Raw genomic sequence first — 24,759 nt, forward strand, 5'->3', positions numbered from 1 at the left:
TCACAATTATAGAATTCGAAAACTTTATTTAAACATAGAAATTGGGCTTAAACTTTGCCCTAAACATTATTGTTAACTAGAAACAAGTTCATACAAAATCAAACAAGGAAACCAAAAAGAAATTACAAGGAAAAAGATAGAATTACACCATGAAGGGAGTGGATGATGAAGAGCTTGAGACATTGATCTTGAATCTTTAAAGCAAGACTTCACTATCACGGCACAAGGTGGATGATGACGGCTAGGAGGCTTCATGGCTTCTTCTTCTCTTCTTCTCTTGAAAATGAAGAACAAGAAAACTAGAGAATGAAAAATGAAAATGGAAAGGAAATGGAGAGACAAAGAAGATGAGATGGATGAAGGAATATGTTTTAGAGTGAGAGGAGAAGGTGTTTATATAGGGAAGAGAAAGAAGAGTGAAATTGGAAAAGATGGAGTAAATTAGTGTGAGTAATGATGGAGAAAACATGATGATTACACCCTAAAACATGGAATGTTTTTGGGTGATGATGATGGTGGATTAGTGTGAGAAATGATGGAGAAAACATGATGATTACACCCTAAAACATGGAATGTTTTTGGGTGATGATGATGGTGGATTAGTGTGAGAAATGATGGAGAAAACATGATGATTACACCCTAAAACATGGAATATTTTTGGGTGATGATGATGATGGATTTTCTACTCATTTACTTCAATTTTATCTCCACCATTTGTAGGTAAGTGTGGACATAATGCTCATTTCACCATCATTTACTCCAATGTACCTAAGAAAATAGAAATTGAGTTAAAAATCGATTCGTTAAGGAATTAACTAAGCAAAATGTGAGGAATTAACTATTAAAATATCACATTAAAATGCTCCTATCAAGGATATAAATAGAACATGTGATTGCTAGGACTGTATCAATGCTAGGAAAAAGAATATTTAAAGCAACAAAACATATAGGACAAAGAACAAGTCACTTACAATACAAAGTCTCCTCTCTGCCACTATTTGAAGTTTGGACATCTTCCCTACTAAGATCTTCCCCATGATTTGAAAAGGCTAACCAATTGCTATGACTAGTTCTATACATAGTTAGGAAAGGAAAAATGGAAAAGAAAGAAGATTAGCACCTTAAATAATGGTTGATTGATTGATACTTCTCATGCAACTAATGGTATAAATACAGTAGCCCCCATAATTTCTACTAAGGGAATCTTGATAATGAATATCTAACTACCTAGCTAATAAAGTGGTACATAGAATATTCAAAAAGAAAAAGATTGATTCTTATTAGGAATTTACCTTTGCTTTGCTTCTGATTAACAATATCAATTTGCACCATGCAGGATAGCTTTTGAGGTAGTCCTTGCATACCCATCCATCATATGATTAAGTTCCCTGGAGTTTTCAAGTTGAAAATAGCAACAATAACAACAACATCAATAATACAAATTCAACATCAGCTTTTCATTCAGATCTACTTGTTCTAATGTAAATAAAATGAATACATAACAAAGATTGCTTCTTTGTTAAATAAAAGACTCTTGTAAGACATTATAGTTTGCCTTTAAAATGTGCTCCTATTGCTCCAGTAGCTATAATCATTTATGAAATGTGTGGTCCTCTTCAGATCAAAATGTGAAACACTTGAACAGATTTACTTAAAATACAGGAAGAAAATAGAGGGAGCTTCATGGAATGAAGAAAGTTTAATTTACATTCTGGAAATCTTCTTGCATTTGCAGTTTTTTTTAAGACCTATTTACTTAGACGTTATTGATAATATGAAGGGTTAGAGTTCACACTTGATATCTGATACTCCATCACAAAAGAAAACATAAAGGAGCTGGAATATGTCGCTAATTAATAATTAGTTTGTATATTAATTGAAAGAAAAACAAAATACGACCAACTTACAGAGCTATATCCACATGACTAGGTACATAATGTCCACCACCTATCCCAAGAACTCTTTTACCATCGTTCTCCCTACCAAGTACATAGAAAATGAGGTTAGAGAAGAATCATCAAGGACATGAATAGTAATATCTAGACCGTAACACAAAAAACAGCTGATGGAACATATAAGAAAAGCATAATTCATGACATATCAGTGGGTCAGTGGGTATAGTTTATCAAGAGTTATCCCATGCCCATATACTAGACCTAGGTTAAGAAATGAAGAACACAATGCAACAAGCAAGAGAAAGGGAGGCGGGTGACTCAACATTTCGTCCTACATCCATCAATAAAGGCAACAATATGTATAAATGGTGAACAAGATACAAAACATATCATGAAGCTAATCCTTCTAGAGAACAATATGCTAACATTATATTAGGAGAAGAAAACTAACTCCATACAAGGGACCAAAATTTTGCTTAAGTTTTCAAACAAAGACATGAACTTTACATCACAATAAACAACTCAATGCTACATTCTGTTGTTTAGTTATATCATTAATTAGTACCTGCTCCAGTTTCCAATAGCAGCTCCCCTCCAAGCCCAAGTTCTTCCCAAACTAACTGCAAAAACAAAAATTGCCACCATTTATTCTACCCAAGTTGTGCCTTTATCCAGTTCTTCCAATAGCTTATATGAAAGCAGACATATTGTAAAATATACAACAACATATATTCACTTCTCAGACTAGTCTAAGCTAAATGCAACATAGCAATTCATTCAAGAAATCCAAACATACCAAAACTTGTCAAAACAATAACTTCAATAGCCTAGCTTCCATGTCAATCTAAAGACACGCAATCGTCATATTAACCTTCATTATGTTATCAATAATGACTGAACGACACTAAATCACAAATAATTAATTGTCCTATTGTAAAATAAATTAAGAGGCATTCTATCCAAAAAGACAAAATTCCACAAAAGCCAAGGCCAAAAAAGTAAAATGACAAGCAACATTATATATAAATTAAGGAGCATTAACACTAAATGCAACAACCAAGAGGAAAGCAACAATGCACTAGTTAAAATTTAGGAAAAGAAGGAAGGAAATAGTAAGATAAAAGAGCTTGGATTTTGTACATACATGTACATTTGCAAGCATAATTAGCTATAATGAGCCACGCTCATTGTACCGCCAAAGGTACTAATTCCAACTAAAGGAATGACATGTAGACGCACCGCCAGGCGGGCTACAACCTCAGCGTTGGACCATCCCCAGATCGCCGGCGACGCGCCGCCACGCGCCACGCCAAGATAGCGTCAGAAGCTTCTGAAACTGAGAACCGAAGCATATCAGTCCCACATCGAAAACAAAGACGAGATCAGTCTCTTCCTCACCTATAAAAGGTTCTCTCCTCTCTCCTCATTAATTACGCATTCAATACTTACCTACTGTTACTTTGTCAACATAAATACATTGACTAACTTAGGCATCGGAGAGTTGAAGACCGCCCAGCGCGGTCTCCCTCTGACGCCCGTTGTATTTCACTTGACAGGTAACGGGAACTACAACATTAACAGAAGTATCGATCCGCCCACCGGATCAGCGTTGACTAAGGTCCGGCTACCGCCAGACTTTTAGACATTAACATTGGCGCCGTCTGTGGGAACTTTTTTTTGAACAAAAGGTCATCCCGCTACAATCACCATGACTAACGATAGCGGGGGAAACGCTGAGGAGCAGGCAGAGCTCCCCGCCATTCCCCAACCCTCCGACCCCGCGATCGGCGTTAACCGCGCACTATTCACAACCCCAGCCAACCCCGGCGATGAGGCAAATCCAGGCAGCAGCCGCCCGTCAGGCCAGGATCTCGTCACCATGTACGAGATAGCACTGGCGGATCTTCATAAGGCAAATAGAGAACGTGAGGAGGAGCGCAGGGAGAAGGCCGAAGCCCAGAGACAGATGGCCGCGCTCATGACACGTTTTGAGGAACTAAAAAACACTTTGGCGGCCACCGACCGCCAGGCACAGAGCGAGCAGTCACGCAGCACCAGGCGTAGTCGACCCAACGCCAGCACAGTGGCGCCAGGACCGGTCGTACAAATGCATGTACCGCTGAACCCACCTGGATTGTCAGGAATGGGACCACCGCCCATACCCCAACTAGTGTTAGAGCAGGTGGCGGAATCACTTCCACACGACAACCGCTCGAATTCCAGGGCAAGGACTGAGGGTGATCCGCCCATACCTAGGCGAAGGCCAACTCGGCAGGCCAGTCAGGCCGATTCCGCCGATGATGCAACCGCCCAGCTATTGGATAGGATGCACCAACTGGAGCAGAGGTTGATCAGGGCGGAAACAGGCGTCCCGGCGTCAGCTCGGAACCCGCTATTCACTTCCAGACCCGGCCCCTTTTCCGCAGCGATCCTACAGGCTGTTAGACCGGCATATGCAAAAACCCCAAAGATGTCACAGTACGGCGGAATGACCGATCCCTTTGTCCACATGGACACCTTCAAGAAGGTCACCAACAACAAGGGCTTCGACGACGCCACCTTGTGCCATTTATTCAACGAAACATTGGACGGCGAGGCAATGAACTGGTTTTTTGAATGTCCGCCAGGGTCTGTCGGCTCATTCCATGCACTGTCGCATGCTTTCCTCTCCCGCTTCATCTTACTATCCGCCGGACATCACAATACAAGTCAGCTTTTCGGCGTTAAACAGGGGGAGGACGAATCACTGAAGGCCTTTGTCACCAGGTGGCGGGCGGCAGCATCTCAATGCCGCGACCTGGACAAGACCATGGCATCGGCGGCCTTCAGGAAGGGACTCCTCAAGGGACCGTTCCTCTATCATCTCAATTACAACCATCCCAATGCAACGTACGACCACGTCATGAGCGAGGCGGTCATTCACGCCCAGGCGGAATTCATTACATATGGAGAAACCCCACCGCCGACAACGCCAGCAAGGTCAACACAACCATCTTCCAGTCACCAGGAAACCGCTGACAAGCCCCCCTCAGCACCGCCAACTGACAAGAAAAGAGAGTGGCAGCAGGGCCACCACCAAACCAAGCGGCAGAAGGGGCAGCATTTTTACAAGGGAAACCGTCCAACTCATGGGGATAACAACAACAAGCAGACGGAGTCCTCACAGCGGTATGCGGTGTTCACGGTCCTAACGGCCTCATATGAAGATATCTACAATCAGTGCAAGGATCAGATCCCACCGCCACCCCCTCCAAAGTACCCAAAAACAGGCAAACCCAGGAACACCGGCAAGTGGTGTAAATACCACGCGGACAGCGGCCACAATACAAACAGCTGCAATGCTCTCAAAACAGCCATCGAGACTTTGTACCGTGACGGCAAGTTGGAGCAGTTCAAGGTGCGCCAACCACCACCAGTGATTGCCAACGTCGAGACCTTGGGCCGCATCAACACCATCGATGGCGGTGCTCCAATCACCAACATGTCTCACAGGGCAAGAAAGCGCTATGAACGCGCCAACCACCCAAAGGAAGTTTGCAACATCCGCTACGAAAGATCCGCAAAACTACCGAAATCAGGTTGGGAACCTATTACCTTTTCAGAGGAGGAGGAGCGCGGAGTGCATTTACCCCACGACGACCCATTCTTGGTCGATGCCATTCTTGGCAAATTCTCGGTGGGGAGAATCTTGGTGGATAGCGGGTCCGCTGTCAACGTCATCTTCAGCGGTTGCTACGACCATCTCAAGCGAAACAGAAAACTACTCCAGGATCACGAGCCACTGCTCAGCTTCTCCGGTGACATCATACAACAACTAGGGTCGGATTACATGCGACTAGTTATTGGCACTAGTCCCTGTATGGCTGAGGTACACACGGAGTTCATCATTGTCGACTGTTTTAGTTCGTACAACGCCATCATTGGTCGACCAGCGCTTAATAAGCTCAAGTGCATCATTGCCGGATACATGCTTCTCATGAAGTTCCCCACGCCCAACGGCACAGGCTGCGTGAGGGGAAGCCAACAGCTGGCACGAGAGTGCTATTCAACAACTGTAGCACGGTCAACGCGCCGCCATGAAATCCTGACAGTGGGTAATGACCCACCACCACCGAATATCTTTGAGGATCCTAGAGATGAGGAGAAGAAATATGTAATGAAGGAGCCGGTCAACCCGGACACGTCGCTGAAGGTCGTCTGCATCTCAGACGAGCATCCTGAAAGGACAGTCCGCATAGGCGCACAGCTAGACCCAGAAGTAGAGGCAGAACTCACTCAATTCCTACGTGACAACGCCACCGTCTTTGCATGGTCCTATGCGGACATGCCTGGCATCTCCACTGAAATAATCACCCATAAGCTGACCATCAAACCTTCCTTCTATCCCATCAAACAGAAGCGGAGGGCTTTTGATGAGGAAAAATACCGGGCAATCGGACAGGAGGTCGCCAAACTACGGGACATTGGATTCATCCGCCAGGTCATCTACCCTCAGTGGATCTCAAATCTGGTAATGGTGAAAAAGCCCAGCGGCAAGTGGCGGATGTGCGTCGACTTCAAAAATCTAAACAAGGCATGCCCAAAGGATAGTTTCCCGCTACCTCGTATCGATCAGCTGGTCGATGCAACCGCCGGACACGAACTCCTCAGCATGATGGATGCCTTCTCCGGATACAATCAGATCAAAATGCACCCCAGCGACCAAGAATGCACCACCTTCACCACCGACAAAGGCCTCTACTGCTACAATGTCATGCCTTTTGGTCTGAAGAACGCCGGTGCAACTTATCAGCGGTTGATGAACGCCATGTTCGCTGAGCATCTGGGAAAAATTATCGAGGTCTATGTGGATGACATGCTAGTTAAGAGCATAAAGGCCAGCGGACATGTGGCAAACCTCAGGATCATAGTAACCATCCTCCTGGCCTACGGTATGCGTCTCAACCCAGAAAAATGTTTCTTTGCAGTCACAGCTAGCAAATTTCTGGGCTACATCGTCAGCGAGCGAGGTATCGAGGCTAACCCAGATAAGGTACAGGCCATCCTTAACCTGTCGGACCCCAAGTATAAGGTAGACGTCCAATGTCTCCAAGGCAAGTTAACCGCCCTCTCTCGATTCATCTCTCGACTTACTGACAAGTGCGCCCCATTCTTCAAACTCCTCAAAACAACTCACAAGAAGGTCATCGACTGGAACCCAGAATGTCAGGCGGCGTTCCAGAGCCTAAAAGAATATCTGGCGGCGGTCCCTCTCCTTTCTGTCCCTATGCAAGGAGAGACATTATTCGTATACTTGGCGGTCTCGGCAACGGCAGTAAGCTGCGCCATTGTTCGGCGGGAAGGCCAGGAGGAACTCCCAGTGTTCTACACCGGCAGGGGCATGAACGGAGCAGAAACAAGATATGCACCGTTGGAACAGCTGGCCCTCGCACTTATCGTTGCCGCCAGACGCCTCAGGCAATATTTCCAGGCTCACACGATCCATGTGTTAACCAATCAACCGCTGAGGCAGGTAATACAGGACCCTGAACACTCAGGACGTCTCAGTAAGTGGGCAATTGAACTCAGCGAATTTGACATAGAATACAAGTCACGAACCGCCGTGAAGGGCCAGGCGGTAGCGGACTTCATCGCTGAACTTACTGAGCGACAGCCGGAACCCGATACTCAAACAATGCCCGGAACAGAAATAGTAACCAACGCAGAGGCAGCTCCCCCACAGTCAGATTGGGACCTACATGTGGACGGCTCCGCCTGTGCCAAGGCCAGCGGCGCCGGAGTCATCTTAACCGGACCCGGGGGACTGAACGCAGAGTACGCATTGAAATTCAACTTCAAAGCTTCAAACAATATGGCGGAGTACGAGGCGCTCATCGCCGGCCTACTCCTCGCCATTGACTCAGGAGCTGACAGCGTCAACATATTCAGCGACTCCCAACTAGTAGTCAACCAAGTCAACGACAACTTCCAAGCCAAGGACCAGCAGTTAGCAGCATATTTGGGGTACGTCAAAACGTTGCTAAAAAAGTTCAAATTCCATACAATCACACAGATCCCCAGGGAAAAGAACGCTAAGGCTGATTCACTGGCGAGACTGGCAACCGCCCAACCACATCAGAGTCCAGCGGACACAAGGGTGGAGTGCCTGGACAAGCCAAGTATCACAAAGACCCTGGCGGAAATCTTCAACGTTCAGGTCAACCCCAGCTGGATGGACGAGATCATCACATATAAGCGCAACGGAACGTTGCCAGAAGATAAGGTTCAGGCAAGACAGCTCCAGCGAAGAGCAACCCGCTACAACATCCAGCACGGCAAACTCTACCGCCAGGGATTCACCCATCCTAACCTCCGCTGTCTAACCCCAGAAGAGGGAAGGGTTGTCCTAACTGAAATCCATGGCGGGGAATGCGGAAACCACTCGGGCGCCAGATCCCTGACCAACAGCACAATGCGACAAGGCTACTTCTGGCCCACACTTGGCGATGACGCCCGGCGGATTTCGAGGTCTTGCCACAAATGCCAACAGTTTGCAGATCTCCCACACGCACCAGCGGAACCACTGTCAATCATCGTGGGCCCATGGATTCATTCCACGTGGGGCCTTGACCTGATGGGAAAGTTCCAGACTGCCAAAGGTCAATTCAAATACATCATTGTGGCCATTGATTACAACAGCAAGTGGATAGAGGCGGAGCCGCTGACGGCAATAACTACCGCCAAGGTAATTCACTTCCTTTGGAAAAATATCTATTGCCGCTACGGTGTCCCACACACAATCATCACAGACAACGGCACACAGTTCAACAACGACGAGCTCATCTCCTTCACCACCAACCTAGGCACCAAGTTGAGATTTGCATCTGTCGCCCACCCCCAGACCAACGGTCAGGTCGAAGCGGCAAACAAGATAACCAAAAAGTTACTAAAAAAGAAGCTCGACGACGCCAAAGGTTTATGGGCGGAAAGACTCCCAGAGGTCCTGTGGGCCATCAGAACAACTCCAACCTCCGCCACCGGAGAAACTCCTTTTTGTATGATGTTCGGCACAGAGGCTGTCTTACCCATTGAAGTTACTCAACCTACCGCTAGAGTCGAAGGCTACTGCCCAGAGACCAACAGCGCCGGCGTCAATTTGGACAGGGACCTCCTAGAAGAGAAAAGACTCAAGGCCCATTTACACAATCTACAAGACAAGCAACGGGTATCACGTTTTTACAACGCCAGAGTCAGAGCCCGGAACCTCCAATTGGGGGACTCGGTCATGAAGGAAGTCATTCCGCCACCAACAAAACTCCGCCCAACTTGGGAGGGCCCGTACAAAATCGTGGAAGTCGTTACCCCAGGCACCTTCTACTTAATGGACAAGGACGGCGTCACGTCGGCCCGCCCTTGGAATACTGAACACCTTCGGTATTATTACAAATAGTCAAACCGCTACCCATGCGCATCTTGACTTAGCTAAATCTTTTGTTCAAATGTTTAGCTAAGGGAAGCTACCCAACGGGTACTACCCCACTTTTGTACGCTGATCAGTCAGCCATCAATGAAACGAGGAATTATTCAAACCATTGTTACCAAGTCTAGCACCGAGGGCAACTGGCAACGCCAGCAATCGTCGGCGGACCCCGTCCGCTACGTAGTGCACTTGGACCAATCTTAATTCCTTTAATGTTCCATTGATCGACAAGAGAAAAATATAACTCAAAATGCTACACACACATCATACCAAACCAAAATTCAGAAATTTACTTTATTCCACAAACATCTTTACAAACAAAGGTGCCCCAGCGGCTACACAAAAAATTCGGAGGTCACAGATAGGTTCAGCGGTTAGCTTCGGCCTCGGCAGCTTCAGCGACTGGCGGCGCGACCGAGCGGCTCGCTTGGTCAGACCCTCGGGCGGTCGGACTGGGGGTCTCTATGGTGCCGTCAGCCCGGGTGTGTGCCTCCAGAAATCCGGCACGTGACACCTCCGACGGGGTCTGCTGGGGAGTTTGCTGCGACCCTTCCGTCGGATGTGGGCCACTTTCCCCGCTGCCCGAATGAGTACCTACAGCCGGGGCAGGCACGACTACTGTCTCCGCGCGGGCACTATCGACCGGCGGCACGTCAGGCTTTGACGCCTTTACAAAGTCAATGGCACCCTTCCGCTTCAACATATCTATATTGGCCCGGGCCCCAGACTTCGCCGCTTCGGTCAGTGTCTTCTTAAACTGCGCCGACTGCTTGAATGCTTCAACAGCAGCGGCCGCAGCGGTGCTTCCCTCAGCTCTCAGACGGGTAACCTCACCCCCCAGCCGCTTCAGTTCGGCCATCCTTTCGGCGGACTCCCGCTGCACTATAATTAGCTTCTTGTCCTTGGCGGCTATCCGCTCCTACAGCAGCCCGATCTCCTGCTCCAACTTGGAGACATGTTCATTCCTCTCCAGATCCCGCCGAATGGCCGCATTTAGCTTGCCGCGTGCGTCCGCATAATCACATTCCGCCTTGACCAGTCCCCGCTCGAGCTCCGCCAATTTCTCCTTGGCCTCCGCCAGCTCCCTCTGGAGACCTCCGATTTCTCCCTTGAGCTCTTCCTCAACCCGGGGCTGCTTTGACGCCATCACGAACATATCGTGTAACCCCGCCGATATTTGACCAAACGCCGAGCTGAAGGGCGATTGGTCAATTGCCGTCGGGCGCGATATGCCCGCCAGACCCCCGAACCCCAGCCGCTCGCACAGATGGAAGAGGAACTCCCGCTCCCCTTCTGTCATGAATGGCGCATACTCGGCGAAGGAGTCCAGATCGCTGACGGCGGGCGCCTCTCCCTCCACCGCCGCAGTTTTTGCAGGAGCTTGGCGGGCCTTCTTCTGTCGGCGGGCACCAACCACCTCCACCTCTTCTCCCTCTTCCTCGTCAGGAGACTCAACCGTCCGGCGCTTTTTCTCCAGCGCCCTCTGGCCCCCAGCGGCGGCCCTCGTCGCCCTTACTGGCGGTTCCTCCCTCGTCACAATGACTTCTCCCGCCGGCTGAACCACCTGAGGACCACGCCTCTGGGCAGGCATCCGCTCCTTCTGAGGCCCGGCCGCAGCACTTCCCCTCTGATCCCCGCCGGCCGTCTGGGTCCCCGCCTGCACCACAAGCAGACCATCTTCACCAAGGTGAGACTGGTGCGGCATCGCCATCACCACCGGAACCTCGGACTGGCTCAACGCCAACGTCTCCGGGTTCACCACAGTCTGCTGGGCCGCCAGCCCCTCGGCGTACATGGCCTCCAAAAAATTTTCTATCTCCGCCCGATCCATCGCTTTCTCAAATGCGTCGCGACTTGATTTGTTGCCCGGCGGAGTTTCTAAAAAAAAAGGAGGGAAGACAGCCACCAGTCAGACACAATTCAATTATAAAACAAAACGACAGGGTAGGCTCCTCACCAATGGAGCGTGTTAGTCGCAGGTCGACCAATAACCCCCAACCAGTCAGCAGGCGGAAATCAAGCAAGTTTCGGTTCCGCCAGCAACCTCTGATCCTCGCCACGCGGCACTCTTCTTCAAGCGTCAGCGTATACCGAAGTCCCGCTGCACAAAAAAACACGTCGTTAGTAAGAATACAAGTTCAAGCATGTAAGCACGCCAAACATTTTCAGCGGACACCGGCCACCAACCTCGAATAGGTTGGAACTCAGACTTAATCCTAAATGACGGCCCTTCTTCGTTAGACCTAGCGTGGTACTCCCAACTGTCGGTAGCAACGCAAAAGGTCCCCCGCCAATAGGACATGGAGTCCCTCAGATTCTCGATCAGCTTGGGCGCTCCCTGCCGGCGACTCAAGTTTACTTGCCCGTGGCAGCCTTGGCGCTTCACATATACTAACTCGTAGAAATGAAGCACTTCCGCCACGGTAGGCCCCTCGCACCCCGACAAACGCCACAAGGAGTTCATCGCCAACATCAACCGCCATATGTTTGGACAGATCTGACCGAAGGCAAGGCCAAACTCGCAAACAAGGATTTGGAGATTGGGCACCAGTGGAAGTGTCACCCCTTGGCGGAATATGGCCTCGTGCACGGCCGCACACCCCGTCGGGAGAATCGACGCCTTCTCATCAGCCGTCGGTGGGCGCAGCTTCACCGACCCCGGCAACCGGAATGCCTGCTTCAGTCGAGCGACAGCAGCACCGCTCATCCCCCCTCCCGCCTCGTCAACGGCTGTCCCATCCGGGAGGAACCACGCTGACTCAACATTCTGCTCCGCTGTTTCTCCCTCCCCAGCGGAGCCGCTGGCAGCACTGTTACTCGCCAGACGCTCGTCGCGCCTGGCTTTGGCGGCAGCGGCCTCGCCCGCCTTAGAACTCTCCGGACGCGAACCCCGACCCATAACTACTTCCCAGGGGATGGTCTGTAGCGGCTCGACGTCTAGCACTTCTGGCAGTGAGGTTCCTGCAGGGGCAGACGGACGCAACGAATCAATAAAAAGCCCATCCGCCGCGCTGAGCGACACGTCAGACCCGGAATCCTCACTGCTCGAAATCTCTATAACGCTAGCCATCCCAAAACCCTAAAACCCACATCAGTTAGCACAAACATAGATCTAGCCTATTCTCGCATCAGATATAGCCAAAATAATCAAGAACAAAACCCAGAAAACTCCAAAGTGTAAACAAACACACTCAACCCAGACTCGACTATCCAAATCCTAAACCACTAAACGCATTGGCCAACCATCATTCAACCCCCCACAAAAAACCCCATCTCACACCTCAGAACACACCCAGAAAAGCAAACACAACAAAACCCAGAAACTAGCAAAAACAAATAGCAGAAGACAGAGATCCGAATACCAACCTCAGTGGTGCAATCTCCGGCACGGTGGCGCACAGTTACGACCGACGTCTCTCTAGGAGTGGTATACCCAAACTTCGGTAGGCTCATTCTCAGGTTTCGGACAAACGGTGGCTAAGCTTTCAAAATTTTCACAAAGTGTCGAATCCCCCAGAGTTTCCCCCCTTTTTATATCGGCCCCAACGCGTCCTCAGCCGTCCGCTCCATACCGACATCCCTTGTTAGCCGTACACGTGTCGTACGTCTCCACTCACTCTCCGGATTGCCCGAGGCGTCATCTCGGTTACGAAACCCACAGTTACTGTCATTAAAGGCTAGAAGACGGACAGGCTTAGCAGACATACCTACGCACGCTAACCCGCTATGGGCGCGACACGTATTAACCACCGAAGGGGCAACTTCGGAAACCCCGCCAGCGGAACTTCTCCCTTGTCCTTCTCCAAGAGACGAAGTATCCGCTGGCGGGGCGAAGTCTCCGCTGAGCAAACCCAGCCAGCGGAACTTCCCCCTTGTCATTTTCCAAGAGACGGAGTCTCCGCTGAGCAAACCCCGCCAGCGGAACTTCTCCCTTGTCATTTTCCAAGAAACGAAGTCTCCGCCAGCAAAATCCCGCCAGCAGGACTTTCTCCTTGCTACCCTGCAGGCGGGGTGTCTTTCGCTACACACCGCTGGCGGAACCTTTCTTTTCATCTTGCAAAAATACCGCCAGGCACGTCTATCGGACGCTGCTTCCTGCTGCATCTAGCGGGGGGATATCCGCCAACGGAAAATCCCGAGGCTACGCCTCACTGACAACGACCGCCACGCGGCGTTACCGTCAGACCGTCCCTACGGGACACGGGGACTAGTCAAACAGTCTACGACGGCCCTGATCAGGCACGTTAACCCCCGTCATTTGGGTGCTAAACATTGGGCTCGCTACCCAACACCCTCTGCTCCGTGCAGCTCCCCCTCATCAAACAAATTACCGACCATCCGGAGGTCTATCTTCGTCGGGGAGTGGGGGACTCCCTGGGGGCCCAGCAGGGGCCCACCCGAAAGGGTATAAAGCGTTTGATCAGTAAAACCAACGGTTGACAACGCACTGACGCTAATTATGCTCTTGCAAGTCTAGCGGAAGAAAACGCTTCAAACCGCTGAACAACTCCCCAACCAAGATTGCCCTCCTTGACTGGGGACTTGGGGGACTTGTACATACATGTACATTTGCAAGCATAATTAGCTATAATGAGCCACGCTCATTGTACCGCCAAAGGTACTAATTCCAACTAAAGGAATGACATGTAGACGCACCGCCAGGCGGGCTACAACCTCAGCGTTGGACCATCCCCAGATCGCCGGCGACGCGCTGATGCGCTCAAAGCAAGCGCATAATTTAACCCTGAAATGTCGTTAGTAGTATATGTAAGTAGGGATCGTTCTATCCGGGGATTGAGGGTACACTTGTAATTGTGAAACAAATAAAGAAAAGTATTATTTACAAAAATAAAATAAAGAATATAAATATATACAATTGTATAAACAAATAAAGAATTAAAATAATAAAGTATTATTTACAAAAATAAAATAAAGAATAGAAATATATACAAGTAATAAAATAAAAAGGGGGGAGGGGGTTTAAGAATTATAGAATTGAAAATTAAAATAAAGAAAATATAAAAACACATGTACAAGAATGAAACATAAGAAACAAAGATTAAACCCAAGTTTATCATTGAATTCGAATTAACCCTACATTGTTCTTCCAAGTCATGTGAAAGGAGTTGATCATGTGAAACATTCGAAAGCAAATGATTTCCCATATTTTACTTTTCAATGCTAATTAACCTAAGCGAAAGCACCTAGATTAATTCTATCAAACATGCAATCAAGCCCTAGAAAGCTAGTCAATCATGACATGTTCAATGCATTAGACATAGAGAAAGGCTATCAACTCAAGTGTACAACTTAGTTATGGAAAAGTCCACCTAATTGCAATCCTCTTCAATTAAATTCGATTCTTGTCCAGAACCTTTACTACTTTTGATTCAAGTTACACAAAACGAAAAGTCGATTTCATGTTCTTAAACCTAGCACCAATTACATGCAAATCCTATAAGTGTCGACCCAAATAAGATAAACATATAAAAGTTTTCTGTAAAGCAAATTTAATCGAACAAACTCACATAAGCAACTTAGAATCACAATTATAGAATTCGAAAACTTTATTTAAACATAGAAATTGGGCTTAAACTTTGCCCTAAACATTATTGTTAACTAGAAACAAGTTCATACGAAATCAAACAAGGAAACCAAAAGATTATTACAAGGAAAAAGATAGAATTACACCGTGAGTGGAGATGGAGATGGAGAGCTAGATGGTTGGATCTTGAATCTTGGAAGCAAGCCTTCAAGGTGGATGATGGAGGATATGATCTTCACGGCTCCTTCTTCTTCTTCCTCTCCTTGCTTGAAAACGCAGAACTTTGCAACTAGAGAATGTGTGGGAAAATGGAAAGGAAATGGAGAGACAAAGAAGATGAGATGGATGAAGGAATTGGTAATGGTGACTAAGGAAAATGGAGAGGAAATGGTGAGACAAGGAGATGAAATGGATGAAGGAATGTGTTTAGGAAAATGGAGAGGAAATGGTGAGACAAGAAGATGAAATGGATGAAGGAATTGGTGATTGAGAGTGAGAGGAGAAGGTGTTTAAATAGGGAAGAAAAAGAAGAGTGAAATGATGAGATGAAGAAAAATAATGAAAGTGGAGTATGAGAGTGGTTTGTAAAATATGTAAAAGATGAGGTAATGATGAAAGCAAAGCATGAAGGTGAAGAAATGTGGAAGTGATGATGATCTTTTAGGGTAGAAAAATTGTATCTAAGGAAAAAGAAATGCTTTCTTCATATGGGTGGGAAACATGAATATGTGGTGTTGAGTTGTTTTCAGGTCAGTTTCTTCCCCTTTATTCCTTCAATTATTTCTCCATCAAAACTTCAGAATGAGCCTTCGACTTCTTCATAAAAAATGTTCCACTATGAGTGTATATCATCCTCACAAATTTTCAGAGCTTTATTCCATGTGGTTGGGCCGGAAATGCTGCTGGACCTCTTACAGGTCCAGTTTTCCGGTTTTGCTTCTGTAGAAAATTGGGCTGATTGTTTGAAGGCCTTCCACTCATATTTTTCTCTGACACTCTTCATAAGAAATGATCATTTGGGTGTCTAGAATGGATCTGGAGAGTTTCAGCTCATTTCGAGTTCATTTGGTCAGGTGGCCGCTCCTTCTTCCTTGCTTGGCTCTGATTCTCCTAGCCGGAGTAAGAAAATATTCAAGGTTGACTTTTTAGTGCATTTTCATTCTTCTCCATCATTTCTAGGTAATTATGGACGTAACACTCATTTCTTCTTCATCTACTCCAATGTACCTAAAATTAGAAATTAAGTTAAAAATCGATTCGTTAAGGAATAACTAAGCAAAATGTGAGGAATTAACATTTAAAATATCACATTAAAATGCGCCTATCAAATTCCCCCACACTTAGCTTTTGCTAGTCCCTTAGCAAAACAAAACAAAAAAAATCCAAAACAGAACAAAGACTTGACAAAAAGCAAGTAAATGACTCTATTGCTCCTAACTGTTGTCTCAGAGACTCCAAACTCATGGCTTTCACGTTAAACACTTAATCAAAATCACAAAGATAATTTCATGGTTAATAAACCTGTGACATTCATATGACTAAGCAAGATATGGAGAACTTAAGTTTTACAGTGAATGATAGCATGTTTCGAACAAGTCCAATCCAAACTCACAGGGCATACTCTCGATTTTTCTCTCAGAAATGGCTATGCTTAAAAGCTTCACACTCAAGTATATGCAAGAGAACAAATTGTAAGGCAACAAACAGCTTGCATATTTCATCAATAAAAGCATTTTGTGAAGAATTTTTAAAGACCTCATGAAATGACTAAGTGCACAAATGGACCTAAACCATAAGCTCGACTGCGCAACTGACTCCACTAACCAAAGGCTGCCCATCCCAAGGATCAAGTAAGGACTTGAAACGGGTTGTAATGGGGCTAAGCTAGGGTTTTTTTGAAATGAAGATTAAGGATACAAAAATCCTAAGGACCTAGCAGAGCATATATGAAACACCTTATGTCATCATTTTTGTAGACCAAATATCATTGTTTTGGGCCAAACCTTCACTCTAACCAACATGGGGATGGACAAAGGCATAATTTTCAACTTTGAGCCTTCTACAAATTTGAAAGTCCAAAACCACACTTCAACAATTTCCGAAGAGTTTTCTTTTCAATTTTTCTTCTCTTTTGCCGCTTTTCTTTCTTTTTTTTTTTTTTTTTTTCAAGGCAAATATTTTTTTTTCTTCTCTTGGATTTTCCCCACCCCACACTTGTCTTTCATCGTCACCCCTACATATTATGTCATGCTCTACTAAGTCCTTAAGACAAGGGTAGAGATATCCTGTACTAAGCTCATGGTAGGGTAGTGAGGGTGATGAAACAAAGGTTTTCAACGTAGGCTCAAAGGGGTTCATTCTAAGGAGTCCCACGAGGGGCACAATTGGGGACACATGCTTGTTTGGCTATGGTGGTTACCCTAATGCCTTCTATCCTATCCAGGATCAGTGCATATTATGGCATACAAGTTTTGACAGTCACAACAGCCGAGTTCTAGTACTCTCTAGTCCATTAAAATCTATGGCACATGATCATTGGATTTTCAAAGAAAGATGAGGTTTTGCAAATACAGCCATGAAATTCTGAAATTATCAGTAAGCACTCAAAAAGAAAGTATTTTAGCTCAACAGCTCACTTGGGTCAAATGAATCAGACTTAATCCTAGCATGCTTAATGAACCAAGTTACAATCCTATCTCAAATCTTCATACAAGTATCACAACGTCGATTAACCACAGAATTCAATTAAGTCCTATTTTGATTGTGAAAACCTTCAGCCATGAATTCGGAGACATGTTCATCCTAGACGTTAGGAGCATCCTAAGACTCACACAAACAAAAACACTCTAAAACCAACATTTTTTTTTTTTTTAATTTCAACACTTAGGTACGGGAACAGGGAGTCTCGATGTGCAATGGGACTGAAACAGCTACCCTTTTTCAAGACTATGTTTAATCCAATATACCTTAGTGTATCACAACATCAATTAAAAACACAATAAAAACACAATCCAACATCAACTATTTTTCATTTTTTTTTTATATACTAACTACTAAAAACACAATAAAGCAATAATCCTTCCCCCATACTTAATTCATGCATTGTCCTCAATGTATAAACAAATATAAATCATGCAAAGCATACATCAAGCATAGAAGAGAAAGTTAACACAACGAAACTTAAAACAACTTAAAATTCATGAAAATAAAATAGAAGGAAGAGTTCAAGAAAGCAAATCTGCGTTTGAAGTCTCCTCCACAGATACGGTTGAAATGGGTTGCCTCCCATGCAGCGCTTAATGTTTAAAGTCTCTCAGCCTAGACTTGTACCTCCATTTACTCCTTTGGAGGAGCGGTATGCGGGCGAGTGGCAGCCCTCTTGCTGGTTTCAGCCTTCGGAGGCGGGTCCTCATGTTGTGATGCAGTAATGTCCTTGCGAGGAAACCCAGGAGGATAACTTTGATAGTTATTGACTTCCTGAGCAAGCTTGTTTATTGCAGTGTGACAGCGGATCAAAGAGCAGTTCATCTCAGAGATGTAATCGATCATGCAATTGACTCTCCAATCTGTCACCATAATACCATCGCGGAGAGAGGAACGCAAATCATCAATCGAATCCGTCAAGCTTTCCAGGGTGGCCATAGGGCGAGGAGCACGAGCAGCTGGTGAGGAAGAAGACTCTCCGGGATGCAGTCTGGGAGAGCGACGAGGCAGAGGAGGGGGACTGCGGGTACGCTCACGGATAGGACGATGGTCCCATGGACGAGTAAGCCCAGCTCTAGTGGCCGCTTGACGACCTTCTTCTTCCAAAGAGAGAACATGGCGTTGATTGACGCCCCTGCGAGGGGTAACCTTGGTTCGAGCCATGAGGAAGTAGAAGGAATTTGAAACTGCACGCTTAGACAAACCTTAGTAAAATCTGGAGGAGACAAAAAAGGATGTATATGTAAAGCACAAAATAGGGTAGAAATCTCAACAGGCACACGGTTTTAACAAAGCTTCTCCGGGAAGGAGAAGAGTTATGACAGTTCACGGCCCAAGAAACTCCCCCACGTGTAAATATTTCTTTCTTTTCCTGGATTTATGGCATGCTTTCGGCTATAGCTTGTCTGTCACGGATCCTCGAGATTCGTCTGATTCCCCCACGCGTCCTTTCTTTTCCTTGATTCACGGCAATTAAACCTGCTTTCGGCTGTAGCTTGTCTGTCACAGCTCCTCGAGATTCGTTTGGTTCCCCCACGTGTCCTCCACGCGCCAACAGCTTTTCCGTGTTTTCGGGTGACTTTAATCTAACGCGTAGATTTAATTTCAGAGATCGTCCATCCAACGGTGGAGATATGCTTACTCGTTCTATAAATAGGTGCATTCTGAGGGACTGTTCACTCCAAAAGAAAATTCTTCCGAGTTCCAGTCTTTCTCTCTCAATCCTTCAGCCTTTCTTTCGAAACTCAAATCCTTTCTTCATCAACATGGAACCACAAACTCTGCAACTAATGGAGCAACAGACCCAGCAACAAATCGAGGATGGAGGAAACAACCAAGCAGCCGGGACTAATAACCGGTGGGCTCCCACACCACCTCAACTAAGAATCCTCAAGGGCCTTTACTATGATAAGGGTTTTAAGTACCCAACTCCAGAGCAGATTCAAGAGATCTGCCTCCATCTGAAACAGTATGGGCAGATCGAGGACAAAAACGTCTTCTTTTGGTTCCAGAACCTCAAGGCTCGTGAGAGGCAAAAGTTGAAGGAATTTCGGAACGTTCCGGTTGGTGGATCTCTAGATCTCAATTTTGGATCCACTAGTTCTACTGATGATGGTAGATCCATTGATCTAAACTTTGGGTCACGTGTCGGCTATGGTGTTGACCCATATTCCTCCTCACCCTTCAACACTAATACCAGTACTACCTCCTTTGGCACAACAGGAGGACAATCTTTCATGGAACAACGAGGAGGAGATCACCAGGAGATTGAAACCCTTCCACTATTCCCCATGCATGGTGAGGACATCTTTGGCAACATGAAGACTACTTCCGAGGGAGGTAGCGGCTATGGCGGTGACTCTCGCATTTCCCTTGAGCTCAGCCTCAACTCCTACGGAGATGCAGACATGGTTTAGTATAGAGTATTTTTATTATATATTTTTTTTTTTAATTTTTTTTTTTTTGGTAAATAGCTGAATTTAATAAGACTGAATGAATGCAGTTTTTTATTTTTTTTTTTTTATATATATAAAGGACTCAAAAAATAAAAGACAAATATAAATATATATTGGACTCAAAATGAAAGACAAAAATATAAATCTCTTCCCCCACACTTAAATATTGCATTATCTTCAATGTAATCAATTAAAAGCATGCAATGAAATAAGTAAGCATATAGGGATGAAATTTACGAAAATAACAACTAAAACAAATAAGCAAAAACGAAAAATAAAAGATAAGGATAAAGAAAGCAAATCTGATTTGCATGGGTTGCCTCCCAAGTAGCGCTTGTATTTTACGTCTTGCAGCCAGACGGTACCTACATTAAATAAAGTTAGTAACTATAATTAACAAAGAAATACAAAATAAAAACAAGTATAACTATTAATTACAAACTACAAGTAAAATTAACAAGTATATTGTACAAAAGACACAAGTTAAGTACAAGTGAGTATAAAACGTGAAAAGTATTTTTACAAGTATTAAAGTGTGAAACAACAAAATAATTTACACGTATAGAGTATTCACAAGTATTTCTTTTATTATAAACATTATTGATATCGAATCAAATTCCAAGCGGTAAATCAAGTGGACGTGCGGCCCAAGTATAGTCGCCTAGACACAAACTCCCTTTCAAATCGTTTGGGCAACCTTACTGAAATGGCCAGGTGGGGGAGGACGAACACGAGAGGAAAAATCCATTTTGGCATGAGCTACTCCCACATAGTGGTTTAGGCCCATTTGCAAGCACTTCTGGATTCAAAAACCCGTCATGAACGTTGTCCCCTTCCTAGACACCATTCCACATAGGCTATACTTACTAAGATGAAAAAGTTCATAAGTGTGAAGACAGTTCAACAAGTGTTAATAAAGGCCGCCCTCAACCTTAATGGACCTGAGCTAGGTACCAATAAGGGGTTTAGGCCAATATTAACAAAAGAGACTTCACCTATTCCTCTCAATTTACAACCTACAATTAAAATTCGTGTTCAATAATATAAATAATATTTAAACTAAGTTTTAAACAATTTATATACAACAAATATATACAATAAATGACACAATTTAGCAAGTGATTTTTCAATCCCCGGCAACGGCGCCAAAAATTGATGCGCTCAAAGCAAGCGCATAATTTAACCCTGAAATGTCGTTAGTAGTATATGTAAGTAGGGATCGTTCTATCCGGGGATTGAGGGTACACTTGTAATTGTGAAACAAATAAAGAAAAGTATTATTTACAAAAATAAAATAAAGAATATAAATATATACAATTGTATAAACAAATAAAGAATTAAAATAATAAAGTATTATTTACAAAAATAAAATAAAGAATAGAAATATATACAAGTAATAAAATAAAAAGGGGGAGGGGGTTTAAGAATTATAGAATTGAAAATTAAAATAAAGAAAATATAAAAACACATGTACAAGAATGAAACATAAGAAACAAAGATTAAACCCAAGTTTATCATTGAATTCGAATTAACCCTACATTGTTCTTCCAAGTCATGTGAAAGGAGTTGATCATGTGAAACATTCGAAAGCAAATGATTTCCCATATTTTACTTTTCAATGCTAATTAACCTAAGCGAAAGCACCTAGATTAATTCTATCAAACATGCAATCAAGCCCTAGAAAGCTAGTCAATCATGACATGTTCAATGCATTAGACATAGAGAAAGGCTATCAACTCAAGTGTACAACTTAGTTATGGAAAAGTCCACCTAATTGCAATCCTCTTCAATTAAATTCGATTCTTGTCCAGAACCTTTACTACTTTTGATTCAAGTTACACAAAACGAAAAGTCGATTTCATGTTCTTAAACCTAGCACCAATTACATGCAAATCCTATAAGTGTCGACCCAAATAAGATAAACATATAAAAGTTTTCTGTAAAGCAAATTTAATCGAACAAACTCACATAAGCAACTTAGAATCACAATTATAGAATTCGAAAACTTTATTTAAACATAGAAATTGGGCTTAAACTTTGCCCTAAACATTATTGTTAACTAGAAACAAGTTCATACGAAATCAAACAAGGAAACCAAAAGATTATTACAAGGAAAAAGATAGAATTACACCGTGAGTGGAGATGGAGATGGAGAGCTAGATGGTTGGATCTTGAATCTTGGAAGCAAGCCTTCAAGGTGGATGATGGAGGATATGATCTTCACGGCTCCTTCTTCTTCTTCCTCTCCTTGCTTGAAAACGCAGAACTTTGCAACTAGAGAATGTGTGGGAAAATGGAAAGGAAATGGAGAGACAAAGAAGATGAGATGGATGAAGGAATTGGTAATGGTGACTAAGGAAAATGGAGAGGAAATGGTGAGACAAGGAGATGAAATGGATGAAGGAATGTGTTTAGGAAAATGGAGAGGAAATGGTGAGACAAGAAGATGAAATGGATGAAGGAATTGGTGATTGAGAGTGAGAGGAGAAGGTGTTTAAATAGGGAAGAAAAAGAAGAGTGAAATGATGAGATGAAGAAAAATAATGAAAGTGGAGTATGAGAGTGGTTTGTAAAATATGTAAAAGATGAGGTAATGATGAAAGCAAAGCATGAAGGTGAAGAAATGTGGAAGTGATGATGATCTTTTAGGGTAGAAAAATTGTATCTAAGGAAAAAGAAATGCTTTCTTCATATGGGTGGGAAACATGAATATGTGGTGTTGAGTTGTTTTCAGGTCAGTTTCTTCCCCTTTATTCCTTCAATTATTTCTCCATCAAAACTTCAGAATGAGCCTTCGACTTCTTCATAAAAAATGTTCCACTATGAGTGTATATCATCCTCACAAATTTTCAGAGCTTTATTCCATGTGGTTGGGCCGGAAATGCTGCTGGACCTCTTACAGGTCCAGTTTTCCGGTTTTGCTTCTGTAGAAAATTGGGCTGATTGTTTGAAGGCCTTCCACTCATATTTTTCTCTGACACTCTTCATAAGAAATGATCATTTGGGTGTCTAGAATGGATCTGGAGAGTTTCAGCTCATTTCGAGTTCATTTGGTCAGGTGGCCGCTCCTTCTTCCTTGCTTGGCTCTGATTCTCCTAGCCGGAGTAAGAAAATATTCAAGGTTGACTTTTTAGTGCATTTTCATTCTTCTCCATCATTTCTAGGTAATTATGGACGTAACACTCATTTCTTCTTCATCTACTCCAATGTACCTAAAATTAGAAATTAAGTTAAAAATCGATTCGTTAAGGAATAACTAAGCAAAATGTGAGGAATTAACATTTAAAATATCACATTAAAATGCGCCTATCACGCGCCGCCACGCGCCACGCCAAGATAGCGTCAGAAGCTTCTGAAACTGAGAACCGAAGCATATCAGTCCCACATCGAAAACAAAGACGAGATCAGTCTCTTCCTCACCTATAAAAGGTTCTCTCCTCTCTCCTCATTAATTACGCATTCAATACTTACCTACTGTTACTTTGTCAACATAAATACATTGACTAACTTAGGCATCGGAGAGTTGAAGACCGCCCAGCGCGGTCTCCCTCTGACGCCCGTTGTATTTCACTTGACAGGTAACGGGAACTACAACATTAACAGAAGTATCGATCCGCCCACCGGATCAGCGTTGACTAAGGTCCGGCTACCGCCAGACTTTTAGACATTAACAGATTTGTACTCTTGTAATCTTCTTTTGTTATCGAAATGGAAAAATTGAAGTTTAAACCTTTTATTGGACTGTCATAGTTATTATGCAACAAACACCAGATTCTATGCATAGCTGAAAGTGTTGATAATATACATAACTTGGGATATGCTAAGTACTTCTTAGATAACCATCATCATCCTTTTTCTTTTTCTTTTTCTTTCTTTGCCTTGCCTTTATTTTTTATCATCATCATCAGCAGCAACAACCAGGCATTGTGTTGGATAACCCAATTCAATTATTGGGCTATAACTTTCCAATAATCGATTTGTGTTTCGATTTGTGCGTCATCCTATATGAACTTAGTCTACATATTCATGCTCTATCCAAACTATGCATCATCACCATAATTACACACAAAAACAGAAAACTCAAAGAAGGAAACACAAATCGAATAAGCAAACTGAAACAAGAAGGAGAAAGAGTTACAGAAAATCCTTCTTTACCTCTAGAAAAGAAGTGTGATGCCCCTGAAATTCGTATTTATTTTCCGAGGAATTCTGGAATCTAATTTATGGTTGTTGGACGGTTTCGTGGCTCGTGGACAGAGCGGAAGTGTTCCGGACGAATTAATTATTTGAAAAGTATGACTTTAGGGGGGGTTAAAGGTTGACTTTTTATTCGTTGGGATTCTCCAGAAACTTCCTTCACGAAAGTTGGAGAGCACGTCGATACGAGTTCGTGGATATGTGGAACGCGGAAATCGGAGTTCGTATGAGAAAGTTATGGCCATTGGAAGGAATTTCTATTTTGGTATAAATAGAAGTTTCCCGAAGGAGAAACTTACTATTTTCATAAGTTTCCTTTTTCAGAAAACCATTTCCTTTCTCTCTCTTTTCTCTCGGCTGCTACCTTCAGAATCGAAGATATCCGGCCGACCCGTCCTGGACCCGGTCGATCTGACCCGACTTTTCCGGGGAGCTCCGGCCATCTCCGGCGACGAGACTTTCCAGATCAGTTCGCCTCCTCCATGCGCTCCTCCCTGTGGTGTT

The sequence above is a fragment of the Rosa chinensis genome, chromosome 2, assembly GCF_002994745.2.
Source record: "Rosa chinensis cultivar Old Blush chromosome 2, RchiOBHm-V2, whole genome shotgun sequence".
Lineage (NCBI taxonomy): Eukaryota > Viridiplantae > Streptophyta > Magnoliopsida > Rosales > Rosaceae > Rosa > Rosa chinensis.